General features: G+C 44.4%; 1 protein-coding gene across 1 annotated transcript in view; it reads right to left on the bottom strand.

Moving 5' to 3' along the window:
* WDFY3 (WD repeat and FYVE domain containing 3) overlaps positions 1–4,315 on the bottom strand; it is a 236,384-nt gene extending 232,069 nt beyond the window's left edge. Inside the window, exon 1 of the mRNA XM_081146974.1 lies at positions 4,130–4,315. The gene's annotated coding sequence lies outside the window, so the exon portion shown is untranslated. The remainder of the gene's footprint in view (positions 1–4,129) is intronic.
* Between the last annotated feature and the right edge of the window lie 5,975 nt (positions 4,316–10,290).

The following is a 10,290-nucleotide window of genomic DNA, read 5'->3' on the forward strand; positions in this document are numbered from 1 at the left end:
GCTACAACAGAGATTTTCAAGTGGTATGCTATAAGAATTTTAAAAACACACCACCTGACTAGTCAGTGCCCTGACCTCTTTTTCCTTAAACTGTCAAATTAATAAAATGACAACAGTCAAAAGAATAAAAGCCGTCCAGTGTGAATGAATCAAAATTATACCGATTTTTTTTTTGTCAGTTTGGCAAAAAAATTTTTTTTTTGGTGTGCCACAGAGTTTTATAATTAGTTTATATGTGCCATGAGATGAAAAGGGTTGAAAATTGCTGGGCTATAATTTTAATAACTGACAACACTAAATGCTGACAAGGAGGCAGAACAACTAAAATTCTCTTATATCACTACTGGTAGGAATGTAAAATGGTACAGTCATTTTGGAAAAGTTTGGCGGTACAATATAAAATTACTGATATTTATAATATACACTTATTATAGGACATAGTAACCCCACTCCTAGGTACAACTCAAGAAAACTGAAAACATTTGTCCCCCACATACACCTATACATAACTGTTTACAGTAGCTTTTTTTCATAATTGACCAAAACTGGGAATTCAAATGTCTGATTCATGAACAGATGAACAAATTGTGGAACTCCAACATAATGGAATGCTACTCAACAATACAAAGGAACAAACTCAGTGGTGTGCTATAGTGGGCTGGTAGCAGCTGGTGACAGCCCACTGTTAAATTTATAGGAATTCTGCCAGCTGGTTTAGATAGCTTAATATAGGCCTTGATTAGAGTATTTACAGTGCAATAATTAGCAAACGCTACAAATCAGGCCTTTTTTTTTTTTTTTTAACTTTTGACAGCAAGTTGTTACAATACTTATCAGCATACCACCAAACAAGGTACTGATACATGCAACAACTTAACAAATATAAAAAACATTATGCTGCCTAGCCAGGCATGGCTCAGTGGTTGAGCATCGACCTAGGATCCAGGCGATCGTGGTTCGATTCCTGGTCAGGGCACATGACCGGTTGCGGGCTTGATCAATGACTCTCTCATCATTGATGTTTCTATCTCTCTCTCTCCCTCTCCTTTCCTCTCTCTGAAGTCAAAACAAAAACATTATGCTAACTATGATATTATAGAAAAGACAAAACTATAGGGGCATTAATTAGTTAATGGTTGCCAAGTGATGGGGGTACAGGGAGACGACTGACTACAAAGCACCATGAGAACTTTATTTATTTTTTTAATATGTTTTTATTGATTTCAGAGAGAGGAATGGAGAAGGAGAGAGAGATAGAAACATCAATGATAAAAGAGATTCATTGATCGGCTGCCTCCTGCATGCCCCCCACTGGGGATCGAGAAGGAAACCCAGGCATGTGCCCTAAGAATCAAACAGTGACATCCTGGTTCATGGATCAACGCTCAACCACGCTGGCCAGGGACCATGAGAACTTTTTGGTGTGATGGAAAAGTTTTATATCTTGACTGTGGTGATGATTATCCAGTTGTACACATCTGTCAAAACTTTTACTACAGGTAAATTATACTGCAATAAACCTGACTACAAAACAATTAGCGGAGTCATTTATCTTATTTCTTTTTCTGGAAGATAAATGCATTATGCATACACAGGGGGGACTGGAACTTATCAGTGGAAATATCAGGAAGGAAGATTTTAACTCACATAAATAGAAAAAGATTAAAAATGTCGAAAAAAGAAGTGAGCTTGTAATCACAGGAAGTATGAAAACCAGAGCCTGGATGATCCTGCCAAAGATGCTATAGATGGCCCTACTTTGGGTATGATTTCAGACTAGTATGATCAAGAGAGGTTTAGTCCCTAAGGTCTGCTCCTACGCGGAGGCAGTGGTTCTAAAATTCCATAATTTTGTGTTTGATCATCTCAGATCCACTTTTCAGTTTTAACAAAACATCAATCACTCACTTTAACATCAAGCAAATGCTATCAATGACTCAAAGCCTAGAGTAGCCTTCCTAGGAGTGCTGGCTGTGACTTTAGACAGCGTGGGTTTAAATGTTGGCCCACTAGTGTCTGTGTGACTTTGAACAAGCGTCTCTAAAGATCTATTTCCTCATCTGTAAAAGTTGGATTAACATTTTCCTAAGGTTTCAATAAAAATTCATGAAAAACAATTTCTGTGGGCCAAACTGTCAATAACAAACATTTCTTAGATTTGAAAAGATACAAATTCTCAAATCTAATCCTCTAAGAATTTTAACATTCCAAACACGAGAGATATGTTCTTTAATTATATATCCAGTAGTTTATACTCTTTTGTGGAGACAGATCCTGTTGAGAATGTGATGACTCCAAGGATTCTTTACCCCCAAAAAATGCATATACAGGAATACCTCGTTTTGGGGTTTTTTTTTTTGCACTTCACTTTATTGCACTTCACAGATGTTGTTTTGTTTTTTTTTTTTGTTTGTTTTTTTTAACACAAATTAAAGGTAAGACTCCACCAGCAAGAAGACTGTGACTAGCTTTACTGCCATGATCTGGAACCAAACCCACAATATCTCCGAGGTATGCCTGTATATGATGTATTCTGCATATGATGTGAGGATTCCAAAACCTTCTGAAGCACCTGCATGGAATTAAGAATGCCTGATGTAAACTCTTAAAATTGCAAGGTTGAGCAGTGTAACTTAAGAAACTTCAAAGTACAGAATCCAACTAATAGTGAACTATAGTGTCATTTACTTTTTTTTGTAAAACAGATATTACAAGACCAACCAGAGCATCATGTTTTCTGGTTTATGTCTCCTTCAGAAAATTTAAATTAGGAACATAAAGATCTTACGTGAATCAATTTCAACTCAGAAAAACTAGTAGTAGAAACCCGTACTTTTAGCTGCTTGAGAATGAGTGGCTCCAAGTGTAACGTGCAATACTGATGCTGAAAGATCGTAGGAAGAGTTCTCAAGTCAGCCTAATGCAGTATGTGCTTTTCAATACAAAAAACATACCAAGCTAATTCCCCTGCTTAGAGTCCCATGATAAAGTTTTATTTTTCGTTTTCAGCTGGGTTTATTTTTTTCCTAGACCTATGCACTAGTATTACATCTAGTTTTGTTAGTAATCAACATTTTTGGTTCTGTTTTGTTAGGTTTATTTGTTATCAAGCCTGATGGCGGAAACTAATTGTTCTCAACCTCCTATCAAATAATTCCAACCTGGAAATATGCTGCTCTCTCAAAGCAAAAGGTTTTGTTTTTCTTTTTTAAGTGTTTGGTTTTCAGACTACAATATCCAGTTGGCACTAACCAACTCATGCTCATTACTGAACAAAAAAAGAGTTTCTCCTATGCATTAGCACCATTTTCCCACGGGAAACAACCATTTTTTAAGCTCTGGAAGTCGAGGCAAGGGCTCGCATATGTAGTAAACATCCTATCGGGTTTTATCAGATTATGTCAGTGAAAGGGAGACCCAACACGGTAGACCTCAGAATCCCATGGTCACAGTCGATGGAACGCTGCACCTGAGGATCCAACACTGGCCAGGTGGGCCGAACGGGTTTTGGTCGGAAAGGTCACACCTGCTTTCAAACCCCCGCGGTCACCGCGAGGGCCTGCGACGCCCCCGCATCCCCTGCCCAGGAGAGCAGACGGGCGAGCACACAATGCGGGCGCATCCCGGGTCCTGGCATCAGCCGAGGCCCCGGCGCAGGGCGCGGGGGGAGCGGGCTCGAGAGCCAGCGGGGGAGGCCCGCAGCCCGCGAGGCCGCGCCCGAGGCACGGAGGCCGCGCGGCAGCGCCGGGACCCCGCGGGGCTGGCGCAGGGGCCCGGCCGGACCCCCGTTCCGGGACCGCGGGGTTACGCCCCCACCGCTCGCTAGCGGCCACGTCCATCCAGCCCGCTGCCTCCCATCCCCCAAACACCCAGCCTCGCTCCCACCGCCGCGGGCGCGCGTGACCCCGACCCCGGCCCCGGCCCGGCCGCGACGGCGCCCTCTCCAGGCCAGAGGGGGGGACACAGGCCCGCCGCCAGCCCGGGCGGCGGCGCGGTCCCGGGGGAGCACGGCAGCCGGGCCGCGGCCTGGCCCCGGGCAGCAGGCGCAGGGCCGCGAGTGGGCAGCGCCTCGGCCCCGCACTAACAAAGCGGCGGCGCGCGGGCGGGCGCGCGGGCGGGGGGCACTCACCGGAGGGCGGGCGGGCGCGGGCCTGGCCACAGCGGACTCGGCCGCGGGGGCTTCGCGCCCAGGGCGCGCTGGCGGCGGGCAGGGGGCGGCGAGCGCGGCGTCCGCGGGGCGCGGGGCTCCGCTGCGGGGCGGGGCCCGGCCGGGCTCGTTTCTGCAGCCGCGAGGTGCGGGAGCCGGTCAACCGGGGCGGGCAGCGGCTCTAGGCGGCCGGGGCAGCGACGCCGCCGCCTTCCCCTCCTCCTGCCCGGGTCCCTGTCCCCCCGCGTCCGCCTCCGCGCTGGGTCCCCGCCGCCGCCTCAGCCTCGGCGCTCCTCCGGCTCCTGCTCCCCATCAAGGCCGGGCCGCCCCGCGGGGACCATCCCGGGAAGAGAGGGGCCGCCGCCGTTCCCCGCAGCTGTTGGTGGCCATCTTTAATCCTCCGCCTCCTCCCGTCTCCACCTCCCGCTGGCTGCCTGACTGACTGGCTCTGGATCCTCCTCTTTCCCCTCCCGCTCCTCCTACCGAGCGGGCCGCAGAAACTGCAGCGGCTCCTGCTCTTCGCCCTCCCGCCTTTCCTTCCTCTTTCCTTACTTCCTCCCCTGCCCCCGGCCCCCCGCTCGGCCCTCGCCCCGGCCGCCCGGCCTCGCCCCCGTCAGCGGGCGGCGGGCGCGGGGGGCTCGGAGCCCGAGTCCGGCCCGGGTCGCGCTCGCGTCCCTCCGCCCCTGCCCATCCCCGCGCGCACCCGGCCCCTCCCCGCGCGCCGCGCCCGGCTCCCCGGGGGGCCTCCCGCCCCGCGCCCCCGATTCCAGTGTCGGCCGAGAGTCGGCCGAGAGGACGGCCGGGGTCGGTCTCCCCCAGCCCCGCGCCGGGCGCCGCCTGCGGCCGGCGGCGGAGCGGGAAGGGAGGCTGCTGGCCCGGCGGCAAAAGCTCGGCCCGCCAGCTCCTCCGCGCGCGGCGCGGCGACTCCGGGACGGGTCGCGTTGGGCGACGGCCCGTGCTGGACCGAGGGGTTGAAGAGCCCCGTCTCGGGTGTGGCCTTCCCTCGGTGACCTTGAGCCGGCCTCCCGAAGGTTTTCGGGTGTTTCGTTCCTCCCTGTAAAGGGCGTTATTTATACCTCTGCAGACCTAACAAACCCAGTGTTTGAAACCCAGGGCCGCTAAGTGATCAATCCGTTTGTCCCTCCGGTCAATCCAGTGGACAGTTTGGGCCAGGCTTCTGTTCTGGCCATGGAGGTAAACTGAGTCAGCAGTTCCCCAGCGGACCCCCGAGCAGGCTTAGTGGGGAAGTGGGCATATCGTTCCACAGGCAAACTTGCTGTTCCCGGCGCTGCCGTCCGCAGGAGCCTGTGGATTCCCCTGCGAAGACCGAGCGAGCCGGGCTCGCGGCTTGTTTCTCCCCAGCCGCTCGGCCTTGGCCCTGGGCAGACTGGACCCATTTCTGAGGATTCGCTCACGGATCCCTACAGGGTTCGGCACCGGTGACAAACGCAGGGCATGTGCCCTGTGAGCGCTTTGGAAGCGCGCGCCCGCGGGGGGGGGGGGGGGCTGTCGCTGTTTCTGCTGCTTTGGGACAGTGACTGTTAAAAAACACCTTGCCCTTTCAGAATAAGATAACTAGAGGTCATTTTCTCCAACAAGCCAAATATGGAAAGTATTTTTAAATGTAGTTTTAGATTCTACTTCAAAGTAAGTCAATTTTTTTTTTTTTTTGGTTTAAATCTAAAGTTATGATCTAAAAATGTGTTTCAAAGCTCTTTGAAAAGAATGCACCAAAACAAACGTAAAAATATATCTTAATAAAAATATTGGTATACTTTGAGGGACAGGGAGGTGGGGTTCTAATGTTTTTTTTCTTTGATCCACACAAAGTACCCTGTACCCAGTTAGGTTCCAGATCCCAGTTGCCATCTTTCAATTCTAGTCATTCTTCTATTTGAAATCAGCAACCTGCATTGGCCGCTAAAACTTTTAAAACCAAATAAAGTCTCTGAGACAGCTCTATATAATACATTTTGGAATAAATTATAAAAAACAAAACACTTATATGGAGTGTGGGGTATGCGTGCTTTCTTTTTCAGCTTTTCGGTGTTAATTCTTCATTTAAATTTTGTGCTTCTCCAGTCGAAATTAGCACAAAATTCTTAACTCGTGAGTATTGCCTTATAAAATTGTATATTTGCAGGGGGGAAAAAAAGATTGGACAATATGAATGCAGAGTGAGAAAATCAGTTGACTTCTTGTAAGCACTGAGACCAGCATGCATTTTAAAAGGAGGGTTTTCAGTTAAATATGAGGTGTCAGTAATCTCATCATTATGGTTTTATTTACCCAGAAGAAGGAAGGGTTCTATATTTTAAAATCCATTAACACTTTATAAATATTTTTCTGTTGAAAGAAATATATTGCAATAAAGTTCATGGTAGATCAATACACACATGCAGCCATTTCTTGTTAATGTCTTACAAACTGATAATCTCACAAAGGTTTTTCAGTGATATACACAAAAATGTAGCAAGCTTTTTTTTTTTTTTACTAAAGCTATATAAACATAAGCATGTAATTATGGATAGTATCCAGAGAAACCAGACCATTTACATTTACTTTGGGCAGCTGTGTTTCGGATCTGTCATCATTACAGCCCTTACCTTTTTCGGTCTTTGTTGCCGGTTAAGTGTAGTTTCTCTGTCATGTTAGGCTTCAGGTATAAGAAAAGGTCAGACCCGGTTCTCCCGCAACATGATTACTGTTTCACATGTATTCACTCTCAGATAGACTCACGGTCCCCCATAAAACAAAGGATTGTGTTAATATGGGATAAAGCCTTTGTGCGCAGGCCAGACGGAAAGGAATTGAGGCATGTGCAGGAAGCTCCCCAGGGAACAGAGGAGCAACCGTGAAGGGCTATTGCCAAGCAGAGCCTGGTCCCCAGCCTACCCCTCATGAAAAAGGTGATTGTGGAGAAAATTCAAAAATAATAGAACAGGGCAATATTGGACGCTTGTTAGGATAAATAATATGAACTGGCAATTTTCTGTTCAAACAATTATTTTCTTCAAGACTAAATAAAAAGTAATTTAAACCTGGGCAGGTAGAATTATCCCAGAGGTAAGTATAATTATAGAACTTTAATATGTTTATTACCAGAATATGAAGTACTAAATTATGCTGGAACACAAAAATTAACAGAAATTGAAGCTTCAGACCACATTTTAAATTATATAACTACTAAATTTAAAATACGTATCTGTTTTCCCAGGCTAGGGTACAACAATAGAAATGCCATATTGTTTTTTCTTGTTTGAAAGAGCCAGATGGGAAGTAGACTGGGCAAGCAAATGAGAGTCTCTGGGGACCATGGGAATTGAACGATTATAAAAACCATGTTCTAGTCAAGAATCTAGTCTTGGGTAAACGTTCAGTTTTATACTCATAATCTCTGTTCTTTCAGAAGACGAGTAATATTTCTGCTCCATGTCTTCCTCTTTAGATGGACTGTCTAAAATATCACGTGGATAAGGCCAAGCCATATTTATCTTCACTGATTGAAATTTAGTATCATTTTTCAGTCCTCAATTTAGAGAACTCCATATAATTAACTGATGAGCTGTCCTCGAGACAGTGCCGTTTAAAGTCATTACTGCACTCTAATTGGGAAGAGATGCTTTTAGAAAGTTCCAATTAGAGACTATGTTTTGTTCTTAAAAATACATTCAAAGGAGGTACTGAGCATTTGTTTTGGGTTTCTTTTTTGGAGGGGAAGGTTGTAGCTTGGTTATTGTTTTTGTGTTTTACTGAAGTAAATAAAGCCTCTTTAAATTTTGAAGAGTAATGTGAAGACGTAAGGAAACTGAATAGCCACAATTATTTTTGCTTTTGCTCACCATCATCATAATGATTAGAATAGAAACAGGGTTTTTTGAATAGTTCATTCTTAATGAATTGTATTTCTACTTAAAGTTTGAAGTACATCTTGATTTTCAATTCCTTCATAGTTCTTTTTGAAGAGTCCAGGCCTTTAAAACCAGTATCTTGACAATGTTTTTAGAAGTTAAATATAGTAGTATGCAAACTAGGTTTATTTCACTCATCAAAAAATTTGAGCAAAACACAAATTCAAATGGCTTATGGTCAGTGTATATTTTGTGGCACTCTGAATAAAACTCAGATCTCCTAACTCACTCTCAAGTTCAAAAGCTTCAGAGTGGAAAGGGATACTCTTGGGGGGGGGGGACTGAAGCCCAATAAAACGTTTAACTGTGCCACATTGGTTTAAGTAAAACGTAAACAATATTTTCAGTACTTGTTCAGCATTGGCCTTGCTTGGAAATAAAGCTATAAAACAAAGTAAAATAATCTGGGCTTTCCTGTTTACAAAAATGAGAACATTTGTTGGCAATAAACCAAGTAAGAAAAAAATATTAAGAAAGTTGAAGTCAACTAAAACATGTATGAGGTTTTGTGGTGGTTGTTTGTTTTTTTTTTATCTAGACCAGCCCCTACTCTATAATATTTATTTATAGGTCAAAAAGTATAAAGTTAACTCTCAAAAATAACTGTGTTATTTAATAGAGTGAGGCTGAATTCTAAGAGACTAAGGGCCCAGGAGAAACCTCTATTAACTAAATAAAGTAAAACAGTGCCATCTGCTGACTGGAATGAAAAAAGTAGTTGGTCTTTGACACACCTGTAAAGAAGTTCAAGAAACTAGTAATTTATCCCTTACGTCTTTTAATCATCCTAAAAAGTACTATGCTCAGCGATGTAAAATTAAGCAGTACTGAAATTTGGGATTATATTCTTTACCAGCATGTCGTTGCTATTGTTAGCATTATTTGAAAGCTTGCCAACAGTTAAAATGTAACCATATTTGGCTAACACCACATTTTGTTTTATGGCTAAAATGTAAATGAGTAAAGCTGTTAACTTGGAATTTTGGATTTGGTAAATTTCATGTAAACATTTTTGTTTACAAATATATAACCATACTAAAACTAACTTGGAAAACAGAGAATTTTAAAGTTTGATTTCTGACCTAATTCTTTCCCTTCGCAAATATTTGAGTGGCTGCTACGCCAGAAACTTGATTGCCTGCAGGAGAGGTAAATAAGACCTAATATCTGCCCTCACGTAGTTCACAGTTTACTGAAGGAGACAGATGTAAACCAGAAATTATAATGTCTTAAGAACTATAATAGAAGCATATGCAGAATGTTAAAGGATTACCTCCTTCTGCTCTAGTGGGGCACACAAATCATTATCAGCAGTTCCTATAAAGTAAAACAAGCATTTGCTCCTATTCTCAATTGCTATAAGTTACCCTTGGACTTACATAAGAACTGCATTTTAAAACTTTCTCCGTAAGTGGTGTTTTTGTTCTATTTGCTTTACTTAGAAACTTCAAAAGGCAACATCCATAATACTTCAATTCTCTCCTCCCCTGCATCAAGCCTACTGTCAAGCACTGTTCATTTTACTCCCTAAATAAGTCTTGAACATTAACACTTATTTCCATTTTCTCTGGCACTCTCCTAGTCTCACTTTCACAACTGCAGTAACTTCTTATCTGGTCTACCCACATTCACTTGGCCCCTGGCAATCCATTGTTCCCACTTACAAATTTTCAGTGGCCCTTGGGACCCGGTACAGTTGGTCCACCACCCACCTCTCTAATGTCGGCTCACATCATGATTTCTTGCACTTTGTCTGCTGCTGTCACCCCATCCTGCTTTCAGTTGCCTCTGCCACAGGGCCTTTGCACAATCTATTCCCTGTCCCTTCGTTCTTTACTTATCTTAAAGAAGCCTTCACTGAACTACATAAGTCACAAAATCCCACCATGAAAAGCTTTCACAGAACCACTCAACCTTTCTTGTGTGTGTGTGTGTGTGTGTGTGTGTGTGTGCCCATGTGCACACGTGTCATGCGTGTCAATGTAAGAAACATTCAAACCTCTAAAGAATTTTTGTGAGTTTATTTGAGCCAAATTGTCGACAATTTCTGGGAAGCAAAATCTCAATGGATTGAGATAATGTTCCCTCAACCTTTCTTCGTAGCACTCATCACAAATGCAATTTTAGAATTCTGTGTGTTATTACATAACTTATTTGTACAGTTTCAATGAAGACAGTGACTGTCTGTTTTGGTTCTTTATTGTTCCAATTTTGACAACACCATTTGCATTA

Source organism: Miniopterus schreibersii (genome assembly GCF_964146895.1).
Source record: "Miniopterus schreibersii genome assembly, chromosome: 1".
In the NCBI taxonomy this organism is placed as follows: domain Eukaryota; kingdom Metazoa; phylum Chordata; class Mammalia; order Chiroptera; family Miniopteridae; genus Miniopterus; species Miniopterus schreibersii.